The 22552-nt window shown below is 37.8% G+C and overlaps 2 pseudogenes; both read right to left on the bottom strand.

The window, feature by feature from the left end:
- Nucleotides 1-945: 945 nt before the first annotated feature.
- On the bottom strand, nucleotides 946-4590 carry LOC111098516 (annotated as a pseudogene).
- Nucleotides 4591-10822: 6232 nt separating this feature from the next.
- On the bottom strand, nucleotides 10823-12660 carry LOC100684975 (annotated as a pseudogene).
- Nucleotides 12661-22552: the final 9892 nt, after the last annotated feature.

Raw genomic sequence — 22552 nt, 5'->3', positions numbered from 1 at the left:
TGGCCTTGAGAGGTTATTAAAAACTCAATTTGAAATTCCCTATAAAAAGTGCCAGCAAAACAGATTTCAAGAACTTAAATGGTAAATCACCATTCTTACTCTGCTTCTGTGCTTTCTTTATTATAAAAAAGTTTCAGTACCACATCTTTGTAGATATTATTTGATTTTAATACCATTCATTATACACTGGACTAAATCCTGATTTCTTCTAGTATCCTCTAATGCCTGATACAACTCTTCCAACTAACATTTTGATTTTTCTTCCACCTTTTTGACTTCAATCATTTGAAAACTAAAACTGCCCTTCTTCTTGGAGCTCTGCAAACAGAAAACGTAAGCAGCTTGATGTAAAGGACTCACTGGAATAGCTTGTGTGTAGACAATCTTTGTGCCTATAGTTCAGTGGGCCACCCAAAGATCATCAGAGACATTTGAACTACAAACTAGAATTAGAAGTAAATGACATCAGAGTAGATTGCTTTCCCAAGATTTGGGACCAGGTCTATACTTCTACCCTTCTTTCTTTTAAATTGCAATATTAGAAGATAGTAAACCTATGTGTTTGCTTTTACCTCCCCCTTTATTGTATCCTGACAAAATATTATGATTACCTGCTGATTTAACTAACATAACTTCAAATACTATCCTAGTACTTTATTATGATGAGAACTTAGATAAAATATATAATGACATTTTGGGCACATTTTAATGTTCCTTTAGCTACATTGGTGCTTATATATTATAAAGGACCTCTATTGGAAAAAAACTTTCAATAAGTACTACCTAATTCAAATTTAACCTGAATTATATATAACACTTAACAGACTGACCATTTTGACTCTATAAAGTTAGATAGTAATTTATTAAGAAAGATTCTTAGGTACAGTGGGAGAAACAGTGGAAGCTTGTCCAAAATGCCAAAATATCCAATGTGCCCACACTCTGTTTTTTTTTTTTTTTTTTTTTTTTGTGGATGGAATAGCCCAAGACAAAATAAGAAACGAAAATGGGTATCTAACAGAGCTACTACTTTAGGAGTAACTTGGTGGATTCAGCCCCTCCCCCAATAGAAGATTTTGAGGTAACTTTGGGTCAATGCCCTTTTTATTAACTATATACATCCAAAATATACAGCTCCCCTCATTTGTGGAAAATCATTTAAAGACTTCTGTAACTTATATAAATGTTCAATTACTGCCTTGGTTTCCAAATTTATGGACAACCTGACCTTACAATGTTTTTTTAACGTCTCAAAAAATAAAATAGTTCCTATTTTTATTTTTCAAGGTTTCATTTCACTTAAAATTTTTATTTTTTCTTAATCTCACAATGTACATACGTACTTTACCAACTGTGCCAGCCAGCCCCCCCAAAAAAATTATTTTAAATACCACCAGAGTTCTTCCTATTGGAGGAAGATGGGCTTATTATCCAAAGATTCTTGTTAGATTCCAATATCCACCGACATCTGTAAATTTAGGCAAAATATATGGTTATGCCCTGAACAACAATGGAACCCTGAATTCATTCCAAGTTGGCCTATAACAGTTATGACTCTATAAACTAACATATGGTATATGGGAAATAGAAGATTTTGTGGGAAGGTTTAACAAAAACACTTCTGTAGTAGTCTTATTTTGTAACCAGAGTACTTTTTATCAGAACACTACTGTTATATAGTATAATACTGGCTGTGCAATTCAAAGAGAATTGCATGATACTAACAAAATGTATAGTAATATTGATATTGAGGACCAGAAGTTTGGGGAGATAGAATTACAACAGCCACAAGATACATTATCTATAAAACTAATTGGCCGGAGAAATTCTTACATATAATAACAGAAATATACCATTTTAAACTAATCAGCTCAAATGTATCACAAGGTACAAATAATTATAGATAAAAAAGGTAAATGAATATTCAATTTAAGATTATCAAAATACTTGTCATGGATTTTCTAATTCTGTACCTATTCCCACTGGTTGCTTCAGTTATTACTACTTGGATTTAAAAAAAATATATTTTATTTATTTGAGAGAGAGAGAGACAGAGAGAGTGCAAATGGGGGGAGAGGGACAGGGAGTTACTAATTGGATTTTTGTTACTAATTCTGCAGGTCTACTACAAAGGTTACTAAAAAATGTAAAGGCAAAACTTACCACAAAGCACATGTACAATGTTTCCATGACAGTTTGATCTCAAATTGATCTAAAAATCAAACAAAACAAAACCCAATTGTAATATTTCCTACTACAGGCCATACTCTTGACCTTCCCAGGTGGACTCCTAGACAACCTAAATTAGGCCTAGCATCAAGGGACAAAATAATGATCATCTCTGCTTTCTTTCTAAAGGGAAATGATGAGAGAAAAACTCTATAAAGTCCTGATTTACAAGAGAAGCAATTTTAGATTTCTTCCTAAGACATGACTATATATAAACTTTCAACTTTGTTCAAACCAAAAGCCTGATGTATGGCTCACCAAGTATATATTGTACATCTGCTTTGTGAATGAGTAGTCTAAAGGGAAACCATCTTGTTCCTGGGACACCAAACAATGCTCCTATTCCCTGAATTCCTTTATGATAAAACTCTTGATTCCTGCCTATATGCTAATCTGTAACCCTTTGAGCTTTTGCAAGATGTAAAAAAGTCTATAAGCCTGTAAAAACTGTTCATTTGCCAGAACACTTTCTTCCTTAAAAAATGTGCTTCCCTAACTTGGGCTCAAATAAAACTTTCCTACTTCTAGAGTCTCTAAAAGGGTTTATTCAATTTTCATCAACAATATGTATTAAAGTGACATAACATTTAAATCAGATCCTTTATGTATTGTTTATACCCCTAAATTTGCTAAAAATAATAAGAAGGGTGCATTAAATAAGTCATATAATGCATGAGTGAATATAAGGAAAGCATAAATTGGAGCCAGATAGACCTGAATTTGAATTTTTTGTTTTGATGCTTGTGAGCTTGAGCTGTATTATCAAGAACTAGATACTTAAAAAAAAAAAAAAAGAAAAAAAGAAAAGAACTAGATACTTAAGATCTCTGAATATCAGTTTCCTTTAACAATATGTAGAGTAGTCCTGGTATGTGCTAAGTACTGTTTAGGGCACTAGAGATATAGTGGTGAACAAATGCACACCATGTCTGGGTGCTGCAAGAATATGTGAAGAGGTTACATATACTGCATGCAGGAACCTGGAACGGTTTGACAGCACTGAGCCATAATTCTTGATGTCAGACTCAAGTCAGTGCCCTCTTAGATGAATTTCTGTGGTCATTATTTCATAGATCTTTCTAACTTGCCATAGGCTGTTCTTCCAACACCCCTGGGAATATATGAAACATAATCATGGACATTTCACATCGAATATTAATTTAGATATAATGATAAACTGGTTGAAAGGATAGATTACCCAATTCTTTAGGATATATAAGTATACAAAAGCTGATTCTGTAGAGAAGTCTTTTTTTTTTTTTTTTTAAACTTCCAGTCGATTTTAGTAAATGGCAGTTTCCATATCACATGCTACACCAGTTCACCAGTTCAGGGCAAGAATTTTCTAATAAACTTTTTCTAATATTAAAACTGCTTTCCTTTCCCATCATTCAACGTTCTACCCTGAATTGAGAGAGAGAAGCTGGATGGGCCCTAAGTTGCTGGGGGAAATCCAGATTGATCTGTTTCCTCTTCGTGAGGAGATAGAGCAGGAAAGGCACGTCCAGCCCCCCAAACAAAGGACTAACAAGCGTAAATATGTTGTTCCACCCTTAGGCTGGCCTGCCCTTGAAAAGGCCTGTGATTTTCAGTGGGATAGTGGCTCCCATTATTTCTTGCAGTGGAGCGCCTCTACCACCAATGGGAGAGCCAGGGCACGGCTGGCCTCGGCCATCTTGTGCATGTCACGCTTCTTCTTGATCACAGGGCCCTCGGTGTGAAAAGCCTCCAGCGCTCGTGTGACAACTTCTCCGGCATCAGCAGCCGCCGGTGCTTCTTCTCCCTGCACTCCTTGATCATCCACTTCATGGCCAAGAAGCAACGACGCCGATGGGCAAGTGGCACAGGGACCGGATAAAAATGGCCCCCTCTGAGGATGGGCACCAGCCCTATCACGGGCTCACAGCCCTGCAGGCTGGGTGGGAGACGGCATAGGGGTTGCCTTCGACGGTGGCCTGTTCCTCTGCGGAAGCGGCAGGGTACTCCTCAAACTGCTTCCGTTTCACAGCTTCCAGAGTCTGCATCAGGAGGGATCTGGGCAGGACTTTGTTTCCTCCTTTCAGCATCATGTTGGTGAGTTTACTGACCACGGGGTCTTCAAACACAGAGCTTGTTTTCGCTGCTGGAGCAGCTTTGGTAAGTAAGCTGAGTCTTCCTGAGTTCCGGTTCATACTTCTCTTCCTCGGCCAACTCTGCCAGTGGCTCACGGTAATACTCCTGGTCAATCCGTGGATCCTTGTATTCGGGACCATGGCGGCTCCAGCTCACGTGGGTTAGCCCCGGAGGCCGCAGGACGGCACTCCGCAGGCTCAGCGCCAGGGTCGGCCAGCCTCCCTCAGCCTTCACCGTGGGGGCCGCCATCTTGGCGGCCGCGAGGACCCCGCGAAGGCTGCCCTTGGCGTGCCTGAGCGAGTAGGCGGGAGAGGGGGAAAAGGCTCCACAGGGTCCTAAATCTGTACGTCGCTCCATGAATGCGGGCGTGAAGTCTCTCCCTCCGAGGTCCAAAGGCAGGAGCCGAAAGGAAACATTCTGCATTTCGTTATCCGCCGAGCCTGTCACGACCCTCAGCAGCGGGGCTCTCTCTGCTCAGGCCCCATGCAGGCCCCCGAGAAGTCTTTATTGTAACTTTATCAGATGTTATTAATCCCTGACACCTTTACTTTCCCCACCTATATTCACTCCCTTGAACCTCCCCTAGTGTCATGAGAAAGATAATTAATTTCTCTTTGCAGACATGAGGACTGTAGTTCTCCCCCTTCCTATCTGCCCATCTCAGTTTATGGGTCTCAGTCTTTCTCACTGCTACGTGCCCACTGAGCTCTGGGACACTTAAGCAGTCCTGAGGCTACAGTCATTGATGCTGGGTACATAACCATTAATTCCAAAGTAACATTTGCTCCAAAGGAGCATGAGAGAAGAAAAAAATTTCTATCCTCATAACAAACACCTAAGAGAAAAACAACAATGAAAATCTGATAACAGTAATGGTTGCTATAAAAATGAAATTTGCCTATGTGTGATATTTACAGGAATGTAATATAAATCCCTCACAGTCAGCAAAAAGGCAGCTTATATATCACACAAAGAACCTTCTTGAAACCAAGAGTAAATTCCTATAGAATATGCATCTGAAATACAGAAAAAAACCATAAAGAAAATGGTCATTAAATTCCCAGCATCTGAAAAAAAAAGAGGAATAAAAACACAGAGATTTACATGAATCATATTTGAGAAATTTCTAACTGTGAGCAAAGCAACAAAATGAGACCTGAATATGTATTCAGATAGTTACTGATGGAAAAATGTGAGCAAAAACCAAGATAGAAGGTCATAACTAGGGGCACCTGGGTGGTTCAGTCGATTGTCTGCTTTCAGTTAAGGTCATGATCCCAGGGTCCTGGGTCCCGGGTTCCCTGCGCTCTGGCTTCTCGCTTAGCAGGGAGACTGCTTCTCCCTCTCCCTCTGAACCTCTCCCCTTACTCATCTTCTTGCTTGCACATGCTCTCTCTTTCTGTCTTTGTCTCTCTCTCTAGTAAATAAATTTTAAAAAAATATTTAAGTGGTTAGGATCTTCTTTTAATTTCCAAGGAAAAGGGGGTAGCACCATGTAGTGCTCTGTCAACCCACAACTCAGGTGGTAGCATTGATCTTCCTGAAAGGACATTCCTCACTCTCAAGCACCCCAAAGTTTAAATGAACTACAGAATCAGACCACAGGGGAGATTTTAAATATTAAAGATGTTTTAAAATTGTTTTTGTTTTTAACCTCTGGCAGTATTTATATCTGAAACAAGAAGTCTTGACCCATTTACAAACAAAACACAAGTTTAAAAAAATACCACTATGCCTAGCCCATTATACCATTTTTCTAAGCATTTAAGTATTTCCAATCCATGGGATTAGAAGATCATAAAACTACTGGCCTACTAGCTGCACCTTTTTTTTGAGCTAATTCTTTATAGATCAGTGGATGTTCATCTACCATAATTGATGACTGGAATTTCTTTGTCCTATTAGAATAAATGGGCTTCTGAGCACAAGCAAGAGTCAAAATTCTGGAAAGCATAGAATCTGGACACTATATACAGTTCATTAAGAAACTGAGATAGATGTTAGCCTGCATGAAATGTATTTATATGATCTACTTATTAATAAGTATCTTCATGCAAATCATGCTTTACTCCAACCTCTGTTTTTTACTCTCTATCTTACCCTGTTTAAATAAATCCCTGAAAATAGTCATTTATTTGCTATAGTACTTTACTCCTTTGCTTACTTTGCAAGTCCCAATGGTGTATTGCAGATGTAGTTTTAGTCCTTCTCTACAAAGTATGATTTTTCCATTAGAATGAACACAAAGGGCTACTTACATCTGGGTAGTGTGTGGTTGCAGATTTCTACAAACAGCACTGGAAACAAAAATCAGGTCACAAATCCCTTTCTCAAAGGCAAATACAGTTCCTACTTTTGATCCAGGCAGAAAGCCAAACCTAGAATAAGAGAAGCCATATGTACGTGTTTGAGAGAAAGTTGCCTACATAAGTAGGGATTTTTCCCAAATAATGAAGTTAACTTTTTGATGGCTTTTGGAAAATGATGAAAATGTAATGGTCAAACTACAAACTTTAAAAATGTTTTACAAATACTTTGAGGTAATTTTTTAAGAAGAAGAAACAGCATGATAAAAGGGCCACAGCCTTCATCAAGACTGATTAATGCAAAGAGGGCAACTCTGGCATTTAAAGGTTCACCAGTTTCCCTACACTCAAGTACAGCTGAAACTTGTTCCCAGATATTTTTATCCATGTCCAAATGCAGAAAGATCTCTGACTCCATAGGGGGAGAGTCCGTAAAACTGCCCTCACCCTCAACTCCTTTCTGATCTTCATTTGTGCTTAATAAGATATGAGAAAAACAAATGAGTGGTTCTAGGGTTACCATTAGAAACTCTTTTTAAATACACATTAGTACAGTTCAAGAAGATTGATCCTAAGGTCTCCAGGCTCAGAAGCTTCTAAATAAGTCGTTCTTGACTGGGAGCAATTAGCCCCTAGGGAACTTTTGGCATGTCTAGAAACATTTTTATCCTTACAACTGGTGAGTAGGAGACACTACTGGCATCTAATGAGTAAAGGCCAGGAATCCTGGAAATATCCCGCAGTGCACAGGACAGCTCCTGACAAGAAAGCATTATAGCCCCAAATATCAAATGCAGAGATTGGGTAATATCATTGCAGATCAGTGTCCCTTGGATCAGTCCATCTGTAAGGTAGCATAGTCTTCTGACTGATTTTTGGCCTTTGGGTCCTCATAGTAAGCAGGCATTGGGAGCCACAGTTCCCCTTCTGTGTATGCATCAATTTGGGGTGAGGAGCATGATTTCTCTCCTTATTTCCAAGTTGGGAGGCTATAAATCTGTTCTCTTCTAACAGATCTGGCTCCCAGATTCTGACCTGCTCTTACCTAAAAAGAAAGACACAAAGGGAGGTTAGAGCCAAATAAAGTGTTATTCTTTGGTTTTTCTCAGGCTACGAGGAATCTTCTAAGTTAAGCAAAATGGTGTTTGGGGTTTGCTTCCAACCTCTAGGCCAAACAGTATGTTTGGCAAGGACTATAAATAAAAATAAATTTGGGTGCACCTGGGTGGCTCAGTTGGTTAAGCCTCTGACTCAGTTTTTGCTCGGGTCATGATCTCAGGGTTATGAGATCAAACGCCACATCAGTCTCCACACTTAGTGGAGAGTCTCTTGAGATTCTCTCTCTCACTCTCCCTCTACCCTTTTCCCTATTTATACTCTCTCCTTCTAAAATAAAATCTTAAAAAATTTCAAGAATAGCTTGGATATTTGAATTCCACTTCATGGTATACAATTAAATGTATGAATTCCCATTTTGATATATTTAATCAAGGAAAAAGCCTAAATTGTTTACATTTTCCTCTATTTAAAAACATTTAAATATATACTTAAAATATCAGTATAAAGTGGCCAATGTTTTCTTGAGTAGGAAAAAAATACTCTGGGATGATGTACTTCATTCATTTTGGTGTTAAAGTAATGTAGAAATAGATGAAAAATACAGATGCTATAACAATTTTCCTTAGCAAAATATAGGTTGGAAACTTTGCTGGGTCTCCATTTACTCATTTGAAGTTTTGCTGATCCATGAAACCCAAAATTCTGGAATCACTGTTCTAATCTGGTCAACAACCAGCAACTCACAACTAAATAGTCATTGTCTTTGTTTAAGCAACTCAACTGGTGAGGAATTTTCTGCTTTCTGAGGAAGACTATGTCATATTTGGCCAGTCCTATTGAAAAGTTCTTAATGCTGCAATAAAACACAATATTTGTAATCATTCCCCCCCCTTACCCCCCCCACAATTTCTTGGTTCTTGGCTCTGGTTCTACCCAGCAGGTCACAGCGAATAAGGCCAATTCCACTTCTATAGGACAGCAGTAAGTAATGATGGTTATCACCCATCTTGAACTTCATCTTCAAGCTAAGCATCTACTAGTGCTACACTGACATAACTCAAGAATTCCTCTCTACAGTGTGTCATTGTCCTCTAAACAGTTTCTAGTTTCTTTAAAATTGAACCACATAAGTTTTTAGCTGAAACAAACTCTACTAGTTCTATCATTTTTCTGTTTTAGATATTTCACTCATACTGTCCAGCTTTACGGACAAACTAGATTTGTTGGCAGATCTCAGAAATATTGACACATGAAATTATAGTCAGATCAAACCATAGATATTTAAACAAATTTTTCCTCTAACTCCCAAGCCCTCTACTATGTATAAATTCAATTGGTGGGATTTCTATTTGATTCGAGGTTAGGATTTTTTTCCCATCTCCTAAATTTCATCTTGTTATTGTCAGGACTTTGTTCTACACTGCTGAGATTTTTAAAAATATTTTCTTATAAAATATTTCAAACATTTGGAAATCGAGATGAATATAATGAAAATTCATGTGCCCAAACCCAAATACAATACATATTAGCATTATAGCATATTTTCTTTAGGTTATTATCGCTTTAAGCAAACCAAATGTTGAATATAGTTGCAGCCCAACTGAGAACTCTGAAATCCCATTCCCTACCCTTTTCTCCCTAGTTAAACCACTATCCTGAAGGTGCTATGTACTTCTCATCCCAGATTTATACATCTAATTTTACATATGCAGATAGCTATAAACTATACATATTTTTGAATATATATTATCATAGAATATGGATCACTCTAAGACTTTTTTTAACTCAACTCTTGTTTCTGATCCTTATCCTTGTTAAAATATGAGATACCAGTTCTTTTATTTTCAATTGCCTATTTATCCGGTCTATTTTCTCCTTTCAAACAATGCTATTAAGCACATCTTTAAACATATCATCTTACGTTCATGTAAAATAGTGGCCCTAGACAGACCTCTAGAAATAAAATATCTGGATTATGGTTATATATCATTACTTTTAATAGTTACTGTCAAATTTCTTTTTAAATCACTAGTACTAATTTATATTTCCATTAATAGGAATTGAGATTATAGGGATTATTGCCACATCCTTGGCAATACTTAAGAGTGTTATTGGTTAAACTGTGTCCTCCTCCAAAATTCATAGCATCACGTTGAAAATTCTGTATTGAAGTTATCATCAATATCTCAAATGTGACCTCATTTGGAAATAGGGTCACTGCAGATAAGATTAATAAAATCAGGTCATATTTGAGTAGGGTGGGTTCTTAATCCAATGACTAGTATCCTAAGTAAAATGGGAAATTTGGACACAGGAAGAATGCTCTGTGGAGATAAAGGTAGACAGATATTGCAATGATGTAGCAAAAGTCAAGGAACACCAAAGATTTCCAATAAACTACCAGAAGCTAGGGAGAGCATGAACAGGTTGTCCTGTTGTCACAGATTCTAGAGGGAACCAACTCCTTGGATCTTATTCTTCTAAGCTGCAGAACCATGAAATAATATTTTTGTGCAAGCCACCCAGTTTGTGGTACTTTGTTATTTACCAGCTCTAACAAACTAATATACCTGGTATTATCTGACTTTTCAAATGTTGCCAATATGATAGATAAAAGAAAATCTTATTTTTAATTTTTATTTTCTTTCACCAATGATATTAAACATATACATTGCTAATTTGGGTTCCCTCTTCAAAGAATTAACTTTTTAATCTCAGCCTACTTTTAGCTGACTTATCTCCAACTTTGATGATTTTTTTTACATAAATACTAATTATTCAAAAATACTTTTCTTTATGAAACAGGTTCTTGGTATCACGATTAAAGATATTCCTACCCTGAAGTCTTAATATCTTCTATAATTAATCTAATAATTTAAAGTTTTGTTTTTCACAGTTTGTTCTTTAATCTGACTGGATTTGATTTTTGTGTATAAAATATTAAAAATGATAAATTCTTGCCTATTTGGATAAATCAATTTTCCAAGAACCATTTACATATTTATTTAACTGAGAGGTGAACAGCAGTGTTGTTTTTAATGAATTTTAGTCCAGAATACAAAGCAAGGTACTAGCCATTGCCCCAACTTGTTAGTACAAGTATAAACAATGGCCTTTTGTTCCCCCATAAAAGCAAGTTACAGAAAGGACAGGATAAGACATTTGAATCTAGTTTTGAAAAATCAGCCTAGAAGCTAGTAGTACTGTTGCATTGCAAAAGGCTTTCATTTACTCTTTGTCCCATATCCACTCCATTTATCACTTCAAATTCTGGGACTATCATGATCAAGAGTTTTTGTGGGAGAATTTCCCTTTTGAAATTTTTAGTGTGCAAGGGTCATTTTTCTTGGTTTTGCTGATGTCCTTGACCTCTGTTGCTGGATGAGTGAGGGAGCTGGCACAGTTCTTCAGGAGTTCTGAGGCATTTTGACCATGATGGTTTTCACTTAAGTATATGCCTGCAGCCCATACTCTCCCAGCTTCTGGTAGCTCTGGATATCTTGTAGCCACTGAATGGTGACAGAGCCTCAGGACATCATAGCAGTTTACCCACACAGTGCTAGCCCAAAGGGCTTGGGACAGGTAATTGGCCTTATCCAAGTCTTTGGTGAAGATTGCTGCAGCCAAAAATTGCCAGCCCAAAATTGGAATTGTTGGCTCTCTCAATAACTTCCTGTATGGTCTTGAATTTCAGGATCTGTATCACTGGCCCTAAGATCTCCTTGGTAATAGTCATGCTGTCTTGTACATCTCTGAACATGGTGGGCTGGACAAAGTAGCCATGGTCAGCAGCCATCCCTCCACCACATAGCAGGTTTGCCCCTTCCTCCCTCCCAGATATGATATAACCAAGGATCTTCTTAAACTAAGTTTCTTCCATCTGAGGTCCCTGGCTTTGTCAAAGGGGTTGCCAGCTACACAAGACCTGGCTGAGGTGATGCTCTGCTCCACAAACTCAGTGTAAATATCTTCTTGCACAAAGGTCTGGGAGCCTGCACAGCTGTACTGGCCCTTGTTGAGGAACAGTGCAAAGTGGGGCTGCTCCACGGCCCAGTTCATGTTTACATCTGACATGATATTGGGGCTCCTTCCCCAACCCCATTCTCACACCAGGGTCACTCTCTTGAGGTTATTTACTGCTCCCTGGACTAAATGGCCAACCTCAGTGGAGCCTGTGAAGGCCACTTTGTCTATACCCTCATGGGATGAAGTTCAGGAATAATATTAAGCATGGGAGGGGGAAAGCCAGTCTCCTTAATGAGGTTGGCCACATAGAGGGCAGTGAGCAGAGTCTGCTCAACTTCTTTCAACTTCTTTCCAGTTTCCTAGGCTGGGTACAGTTTCCAGGCTTACACCAGGAATGGGAAGGTCACAGAATGATTTTCCTGCTTACTCTGATAGATTCATGGTGGTGTAGCTGAAAAAGTCCCTATCTGTAGGAATGGTTTTCCCATGGTACTTGTCAGCCTAACTAGGGTAATAATGGAGGCATTTGAGGACCATGTCCAGATCTACCAGGTAGAAGACATAGGGCTTGCTCTTATCCAGGGTCTCTAAGGCTGCCAGGTAGGTCCGGTCCCACTCAATCAGATCAGCCAGGCTGTTCTGCAGTTGGCTCGTGTTGGATGCATCCATGTGGTGCCAGGGTGAGCTCAGCTGGAAGGCAGCCTGGGCATCCTTTACTGCCTCGTCCACATCTTGTCTCCTTCAGTACCTGACAGATGACTTTTCCTGTGGATGGATTGACGGTGGGGAATGTTTTCTTGCTGAAAGCATCGTGCCACTCATTGTTTATGAAGATCTTGCTGTAGAAAACTTTAGACTGCTGCTTGGGGGCTAGCATGGCTTGGGAGGCAGCAGCCGACAGGAGATGGCAGCCCAGGCAGCAGCAGCGAGTGCAACAGTTTGCAACATGCGCTGGTAAGAGCAGGCATGCAGGACCTCCAAGAACCATTTTTAATTCTCAGTTTTTTGTTAACTTGTACTAACAGTTCATGTTTCCATATACATGCAGCCTTATTTCTGGGGTCTTTATTCTCTTCCATTTGTCTTTTTTTTTAATCTAATTCTGTGGTAATGCTACACTGTCTTAACTATTATAGTTGTAAAGTTTTCATTGACCTGAAAAAAAAAACCTTTTTACTATAATTTTTCCTTACTTTCTAATTACAGTGCATTGTCATTAGAGAACATAATCAGTATTGTATTGAATCTGTAATAGAATTTTTTAAAAGAGCGTATTTATTTATTATAGACAGAGAGAGAGAGAGAGATTGAGATTGAGAGAGAGAGGCAGAAATACAGGCAGAGAGAGAAGCAGGCTCCATGCAGGGAGCCCGACGTGGGACTCGATCCTGGTTCTCCAGGATAACACCCCGGGCTGAAGGCAGGCACTAAACTGCTGAGCCACTGGGGCTGCCCAAATCTATAATAGAATATTAAAATGAGTCTTTTTCTACTGTTTTGGAGTAGTTGCTAAGTAGTTTGCAACATTCGGCCCAAGAACCACATTCAAGGCAAATACATGCAGGAGGTGAAGGGAGAGAATTTTTTTCCCTCCTTCACAAGTAAAATAAAGAGATATCCCTTATGCCTGTTAAGGAGCTTTAAAAAACCATTAGAGAGCTTGATTCCAGTCTGCTGCAGCTTGAATAGCAATGCTACTAGTAGAAAGAAGAGAATATTTATCACTAGATGCAGAAGTTCAGTGTAGAGGGAGTAAGCAACCAGTCAAAGAGACACAACCTGCACCAGGGAGCCATAGCCAAATGTTTCCAGGTGGGAATCTTTGAGGAACCCCTTGGGACTGCTCTCAAGAGAAACATTCAATTTTAAACATGCACTGAGGATCAACATATATGTGCATAATAGCAGGCAAATAAAAGTTTTCTCTTCTCTTCCTCTCCCGCTTTTGCCCACAATCAAATTCAAGATGAGAGAATATAGAAAAAGAACTGATGAGAATGGATGAGGAACCAAACAAGGAAATAGTGCAACTAAGCATGCCTTTTTCCACTTATGCTAAGCTTTCAGTGAGAAAGAGGAAAACATTTAACATAAGTGAACTTGAGAATTTCTGTTATTCACTGTAATGTATATTCTTTTTAGTAGACACAAAACATTTCCAAAATACAAAAAACAAGCCTCAATACATCTTAAAGAATCAATATGATAAATAATCTCCCCTCTGATTATATAATAAATTGGTAATTGATAAGAAAATTAATGCTTGGGCAGCCCCGGCGGCACAGTGGTTTAGCGCCACCTGCAGCCTAGGGCGTGATCCTGGAGACCCGGGATCGAGTCCCACGTCAGGCTCTCTGCATGGAGCCTGCTTCTCGCTCTGCCTGTGTCTCTGCCTCTCTCTCTGTGTGTCTCTATAAATAAATAAATTAATTAAATAAATAAATAAATATCTTTTAAAAAAAGAAAATTAATGCTTTAAAATCTTGTATTTTTGGAAGCCATGACTTATTTCCAAGCACTTATATTAAATATTATGATATATATATCATATATCACTTCTTCCAAAAATATACAACCTGGGGTGCCTGGGTCACTTGGTGGTTAGGTGTCTGCTTTCCACTTAGGTCATGATCCCAGGGTCCGGGGATCGAGTCCAGCCTCAGACTCCCTGCTCAGTGGGGAGTCTGCTTCTCCCTCTCCTTCTGCCTTTCCCCCCACCCATGTGCTCTCTCTCTCTCAAAATAAATAGATAAAAATCTTTAAAAAATACAGCCTGAATCTAATCATAAACAAACATTAGACCGAATAAAATTGACAGTCTACAAAATAAATGACCTGAATTCTTCAAAATACCAATGTCATGAATGACAAAGAAATTGCTAAGGAATTATTCCAAATTGAAGAAGGTTAAAGAAACACAAAAGCTAAATATAATGAGTGATTCTGGATTAGATTGTGAGCTGGGAGCAGAAAAACTATGAAGGTCATGACTGAGGCAAAAACAAAAATGAGAGTACTATGAATAACTTCATATTAATAACCTTTAAAACCTAAATTTGTGAATTTCTGTAAAAGTATAAAATTTCAAAATTGAATTAAGAGTGAATAGAAACACTGAGCAAAAGGCATTAAAGAAACAAATTAAGTCAACAGCTTTTTCCCCACCTATCCCCAGTAACCCTAGATTTTACAGATGAGTTCTACCAATCTTCAGAAACAGTTAACACTAAAAAAAAAAAAAAAAAAAAAAAAAAAAAGAAAGAAACAGTTAACACTGACAGAAGCTGCCCAAGAAAATGGCAAATGCTGTCCAGCCTAATTTATTAGGGAGAGATAATATTCAACTAATTCTTACTTATATGGTTGTATCAGTTACTTACATTCTGACTGGCTGTGCTCCATAATCATTAAACAGTGAACATTGTCATTTTATTTTTTAATTTTATTTTTTAATTTTTTAATTTTTTTAATTTTTTTATTTTTTTTAAATTTTTATTTATTTATGATAGTCACAAAGAGAGAAAGAGAGAGAGGCAGAGACATAGGCAGAGGGAGAAGCAGGCTCCATGCACCAGGAGCCCGATGTGGGACTCGATCCCGGGTCTCCAGGATCGCGCCCTGGGCCAAAGGCAGGCGCCAAACCGCTGCGCCACCCAGGGATCCCAACATTGTCATTTTAAATGAGAGTTTAAATATTACTCAGGAAAAGTATAATTAGAATTCCCAAATCAGATGATAAGACAACAACAAGTAATACAATTCCACATGCATCTGGATGCAAAATTCCCAAATAAAAATTTAGCTTTAAAAAATCCAACAGTCTGTTTGGTTTTTTTTTAACCATGCATTATAATCACTTAGTATTATCCAAGGAAAATTCTACATGAAAAAGTCATTCAATGAATGAGTGATGCCAATGGAACTTGTGAACTAAAGGTCACCTAAAATCTTCTCCATAAAAGCAGCAAGAACGCTGGCAAGACTTGTCCAATCAACTTTTTCAGAACCTGAAAATTAACTAAAGGCTAAAATATAAAATAATCTGGGGAGCATTTATTCAAGAACAACTGAATCTTTGTAACAACCTTACCTTTGTAGCATTTGAACTTGGCCTGTTTCCATACCTTACTCCCCAGATCCATGGTAGTTTTAGAAACCAACAATTCTACAATCATGAGGAAAACAAGAGCTTAGTAGTCACTGAAGGGAGGAAAGGGTTGGAGTTTCTCCAAAGCCCCACATAAGTGTCATTATTTGAGTTGTCTGGAAGTTCCTGTGAAATCTTCACTCAAGTGGCTTGTTTTTATTTGACCTGACTCAAGTTTGCCTAATACAAGCAGCTTTTTTTTTTTTTTTTTTTTTCTTAACAGGCTTGTCAAAGACATTAAGCAGCAACTGCTTAATATCTTAGCTGCCTGAGACAATAATAATGGCTGGGGCAAACAACAAGCTGATCAAATAACTTAAAAGAAAAAAAAAAAAAAGACTTCAAAAAACCCCAAACCTAAAGGGGAATTCTGGAATTAAAAAGTATAGTATCTGCAATGAAAATTTTACCAGAGAGACTTAAAACCAGATTTAAGCTGGAAAAAGAAAGAATCTGTGAGCTTGAAGATAGGTCAAGGAGTAGATCCAAGGAACAGAGAGGAAAAAATGAATAGTGAATACAGACCCAAAGACCTTGGAGATACCATCAAATGTTCCAACACATACACATGACAGAAGGAGAGAGAGAAAGGGAAAAGAATATTTGAAAAAATAATGGCTGAAAACTCCCTGATGTGGGAAATATTAATTTACACATCCAAAAAACTCAACAACTTCAAGTAGGATAAGCTCAAATACATTCCCACCCAGACACATCACCCAGGCAGTTGAAAACAGAGATATAGGAGGTACCTGGGTGGCTCAATAGTTGAGTGTCTGCCTTTGGCTTGGCTAGTGATTCCAGAGTTCTGGGATAAGTCCCATGTCAAGCTCCCTGCAGGGAACCTGCTTCTCCCTCTGCCTATGTCTCCGCCTCTCTCTCCATGTCTCTCATGAATAAATGGATAAAATCTTAAAAAAAAAAAAAAAAGGAGAAAACAGATGATAAAAGATTCATAGTATGAAATGACTATTGAGAAAAGTCACATTTTTGCTTTATGTTTTTACTAAATGATGTAAAACATTGAAAGTTCAAATATTCTACAAAATGTAGTATATTCAAATGTCAAAGTATTATGGGTTGTTCATAGGAAATATTCTGTGTCTTATTCAGTCTGGCTTTGGATACCTTGCAAATATTAAATCTACCCCCATTTGACCTAGGTAATAAATAGAATCAGCTGGAATAGAAATGTTGACTGCAAAATCTTTTCATTTCTCTGTGATGATTGTTCCCCAGACCAGTCTTAGTCACAGTGCCAACAATCAGTCATATATGTCTTTAGAATATTCACCTGCTAAGCAGGGGCCCAGGAGCCCAAGACTGTGACCTGAGCCAAAGGCAGACGCTCAACCAACTGAGCCACCCAGGTGCTCCTGAACAAAATGATCCTTAGTGTATTGCTTCTTAAAACAAACATCACAATCCCTTTATAGGTCTTCCATATCATACTTCCTTTTATTTTTCTGCACAAAAACCATGATTCTCCTTCTTTTCAAATATATACATTTACCTCCTTTCTTTTTTTTTAAAGATTTTATTTATTTATTTATTTATTTATTTATTTATTTATTGTCCCTCACACAGAGGCAGAGACACAGGCAGAGGGAGAAGCAGGGTCCATGCAGGGAGCCCGATGTGGGACTTGATCCTGGGACTCCAGGATCACACCCTGGGCCGAAGGCAGGGGCTCAACCGCTGAGCCACCCAGTTGTCCCCATTTACCTCCTTTCAAATGTATTTTATTAGAACTTTTTTTTGAAGTAGACTCTTTGAATTTTGTTAACTTCAGATAAGTATCACCTTCCCCACCCCTGATGAGCATCAAAACACTTTATCTTCCCTGAGTTTTAAGAGACTCTTCACCCTTGATTACAAGGCAGATCTTGAAAGGAGTTTTGGCTATACTCAGATAAAATACAAAAAAATACTGTCTTGCTTCTTTAAGAAGTGGGGGTTAGTAATTATTAACTGTCATGATTCTATGGATTGTTTAGATCAGCTGGGTGATTGTTCTGTTTCACTTGGCATTGTCTGAGATCTCTTGTTTGGGGCTGGAACACTAACCAAATCATTCTAAGAGTCCAATATTACCCTGATTCCCAAATCATCACACAGACATAACAAGAAAATAAAACTACAGACCAATATGCTTTATGAATTTAGACACAAAAATTCATCACAAATTCTAGCAAACCAAATCCAGCAACATATGAAGTGTATTATACACCATGACCAAGTGGGATTCATTCCAGGAATACAAGGTTGGTTCAATATATGAAAATCAATCAATGCAATAGACCATTTAATCAAGAATAAAAAACACATGATGATCTCAATAGATGAAGAAAAGGCATTTGACAAAGTCCAGCACCCTTTATTATAGAAACATTAAAAAAACTAGGAATAGAAAGAAACTTTCTCAACCAGAAAAAGGCATCTGGGAAAAATTCACCACTGTTATACTGAAGGGTGAAAGTCTGAATGCTTTCCTCCCAAAATTAGGAACAAGACAAGGATGTCTGTTCTTGCCACTGTCATTCAACATTATACTGGAGACATAGCCAGAGCAATTACGGGGAAAAGGAAAAGAAAAAAGACATCCACATTGACAAGAATTCTTACAATTCAATAACAAAAATATAACCTGATTAAAATGTTTGCAAGGAAATTGACCAGATATTTCTCAAAAGAAGATATACAAATGATTAATAACTATTAGGGGAAAGTGAGTCAAAACCACAATGAGATAGCATTTCCTACCTAATAGAATAACTATAATAAAAAAATACCCCCATAAAAAAAGTATAGGTGAAGATGTAGAAAACACTAACATATTGCTGATGGGAATGAAAAAGATGCAGCTGCTTTCAAAAATAGTTTGGCAATTCTTCAAAAAGTTCAGCATAGAGTTACCTCATAATTCTGAAATTCCATTCCTAGATATGTATCTAAGATAAATGAAAGTATGTTTGTATGTGTGTATTAATATTAAGACTTGTATCCAAATGTTCATAGCAACATTATTCATCAGAACCAAAATGTAGAACCATCCCACCTATTCAAATGATGAATAAATAAAATGTGGTATATCTATATAATGGAATAGTATTGAGCTATAAAAATAATGAAGTATTGATACATGCTACAACATGGATGAACTTTGGAGACATTATGCTAAGTGGAAGAAGCCAGACATGAAAGAAAATATATCATATGATTCCATTTATATGCACTCACTGAATAGGCAAATGCATAGAAAGAGAAATCAGTGTGGTGGTTGACAGGGACTGGGGTCACAGAGCAATGAGGAATAACCATTTAATAGGTATAGGATTTTATTTGGGGGTGAGTAAAATGTTTTGGAACTAGATACCCTTATGGATATGCTAAAAATCACTCAACTGTATAATTTAAAATGCTGAATAATGGTGTATGAATTATACCATGAAAAATTGACAATTTCCCACATAAAGAGAGAAAATAATGTGGTTACCTCAATAGAAACAAAAGAAATCTTTGAAAATTTCCAGATTTATTAGAAAAAAACAATCATAAACCAGAATGGAAGGAGATCTCCTTAGCTTGTTAAATTTTGTATCTACACACACACACACACACACACACGCACACACAAATATAATAAATAGTATACCTAATGGAAATCTTAAGAGTTACTTCATTTTATTTTTAAAAATACTTTATTTATTTGCTTTCTTATTTATTTGACTGAGGGAGAGAGAGAGAGAGCACAATCAGGCAGAGCAGCAGGCAGAGGGAAAAGGAGAAGCAGGCTCCTGCTGAGCAAAGCACCTGATGTACAGCTTGATCCCAGGACTCTGGGATCATGACCTGAGCTGAGGCAGATGCTTAACCAACTGAGCCACCCAGGTGCCCCAAGCTACTAAATTTTAAAGAACAAGATTCTCACCAACAATAATATCGTTTAACATTGTTTCAGACCTCCTGGCCAATAGTATAAAGTATAATAACAATACTAGTGATGCTGGATGGTGAATTAAAGATATTAGGCTTCTAAGGGAAGATGCAAAAATGTTGTTTAAAAATACTATCATATACCTAGACAAATCAGCTTAATTAGCAATAACTGTTTAGCAAGAGACAAAATTAATATACAAAAACCAATGTCATTCTCTCTAAATCAACTAGAAAATACAATTAAAAAGGCATCCTAACAATATAATAACAATTTAAGGTACCTGAAAATTGTCTTTATGAAGAATACATAAAACTCAATTTTTAAAAATGTTAAATTTTACCAATATATGTAGATAATTATATGAATAAGTGGAATATATTCTGTGCTGTGGATGAGTCCATTCAACATTATAAAGATACAGAACTTCCAGGGAATATGGCCAAGTGGAAGGGCTCTAACCTCCTCTCATCCCACAGATACAACTATGTAGCAACCACATCAGTATAAATAACCCAGAAAATTAATTGAAGCCTGGCAGAATAGAATCTCCACAGCTAAATGTAGAGAAGAGGCCACAATTGGAGAGGGCTGAAAGGGAGGAAATGCTGGACAAAAGGGAGACATGCTGTGGGTTCAGAGGGGGGAAAGAAACGGACCTTCGCCCAAGACACCCCAGGCAAAAGAAATCTGCATGAGAAAGACAAATCCTTACAACATCTGGCTTTGAAAACAGAGGGGCATAATTTCACAAGATCTTACAATCAATGGGGCTTAACACCTGACACTTTCAAAATCAGTAGCTCAGCTCTAGGAGAACCAAGAGAGCAAGAGGAAATTCAATCATCATCCTTAAAGAGATAGCAAAACAGCCCCAGGATGATATGGTAGGAAGCAGCAGTTTGAAAAATGCCTGGGGCATATGAGAGGGAGATTTGTTTACTAATCTTAGACCATGTGCTGAAGGAGCAGGGATCCTTGGGAGTCTTCTCCACTAACAAAAGAGCTGGCAGGCACAAATTTCCCTCACTAGGCTCCTGTCTACACATATGGCTACCTGTGAGAGCAAGCGCAATGCCCACATTCACTACCTAACTTTCTCAACCAAGTCCTGCCTTGCCCCCACCCACTTCTTGGGAAAAGAACCACCTTCCCAATCTTGCTTGCCTTAGTCCCATGTAGGTGGCCTCGGTCCCCAGAGATCAGCCAAATCCCCTTCTCACATAGCATCTCCCAGTCCAGGAGTTTTGTGAAGCCCCAGTTCAGGCAGCAGTGGTGACAGGTCCCATTTTACAAGCAGACAAGAGTACACCTAGTTAAAACATCATATTCAAGCCAGGGACCAAACAGTGCCCACAATAGGCAAAAAGAACCTTTATAAAAGATTGGCCTGAAGGATAAAGTGGCTAGAACAAAGCAGCAGAGCACATGCAGCACATATTGGAGACAGTTTCAGATGCACCAGGCTCTAGGGAGTAGGAGACACTACACAGCAGGGCAGGGCACTACAGAGCCTCTTCTTCATAAGGTCAAGAACAGGAGATATAGCTAAATTTCCAAACACAGAGAAACAGGCCCAGAGAATTAGACAAAATAAGAAGACAGATAAATTTGTCCCAAATGAAAAAATAGGACAAGGCTAAGCCCAAAGTTCTAAGCAAAACAAATATAAATAACATGCCCAATGGAGTACTTAAAGCAATGGTAGTTGGGATACTCACTAGACTTGAGAAAAGAGTGAGAGACATGAGTGAGACCCTTAACATAGAGATAAAGAATAACATAGCAGAGATAAAGGGCCCAATAAGTAAAATGAAAAACATGGTCAATAGAATGAATGGCAGGCTGAAAGAAGCAGTAGAACAAATGAATGACCTAGAAGACAGAGTAGTGGAAAATAATCAAGCTAAACAAAAGATGCAAAAAGGAATAGACTTATGGAACTCAGTGACTCCATCAAAATATAATATTCATATTATAGGAATCCCAGAAGGAGATAGAACAGAAAATTTATTTAAAATAATAGCTGAGGGATCCCTGGGTGGCGCAGCGGTTTAGTGTCTGCCTTTGGCCCAGGGCGTGATCCTGGAGACCCAGGATCGAATCCCACATCAGGCTCCCAGTGCATGGAGCCTGCTTCTCCCTCTGCCTGTGTCTCTGCCTCTCTCTCTCTCTCTGTGACTATCATAAATAAATATTAAAAAAATAAAATAAAAAATAAAATAAAATAAAATAATAGCTGAAAAGTTCTCTAATTTGGAGAAAAATGGATATCCAGATGCAAGAGGCACAGAGAACACCAAACAAAATAAACAGAAGCAGATCCACAGCAAAATATATACTGTAATTAAGTTAGAAAACTAGGGTGATGAAAAACAAATTTTAAAGCAGCAAGACCAAAGAAGATAGTAATATACAAGGGAACACCCATAAAATGAGCAGGAGAATTTTCAGCAGAAACTTCCCAAGCTAGAAGAGAATGTCATGATAAGTTCAAAGTGCTGAATGAGAGAAATCTGTAGCCAAGAATAGTCTATCTAGCAAGGCTATCATTCAGGATGGAAGGAGAAATAAAGAGTTTCCTAGATAAGCAAAAACTAAAGGAGTTCAAGACCACTAAACTAGCCCTGCAAGAAATATTAAAGGGGACTCTTTGAGTGGCAACAAAAAGTGATAGTATGAAGACAGGAAATATAAAGGCAGTAAAAATAAGTCTGTAAAAAATCAATCAAGGAACCAAAAAATAAAAGAATGTAAAAAATGATAGTATATACCAAAAATGTGGAGAAGAAAGGA

Source organism: Canis lupus, chromosome 13 (assembly GCF_011100685.1).
Source record: "Canis lupus familiaris isolate Mischka breed German Shepherd chromosome 13, alternate assembly UU_Cfam_GSD_1.0, whole genome shotgun sequence".
NCBI lineage: Eukaryota > Metazoa > Chordata > Mammalia > Carnivora > Canidae > Canis > Canis lupus.
The sequence above is the reverse complement of the archived record's forward strand: the minus strand, read 5'-3'. Positions and strand labels throughout refer to the sequence as shown.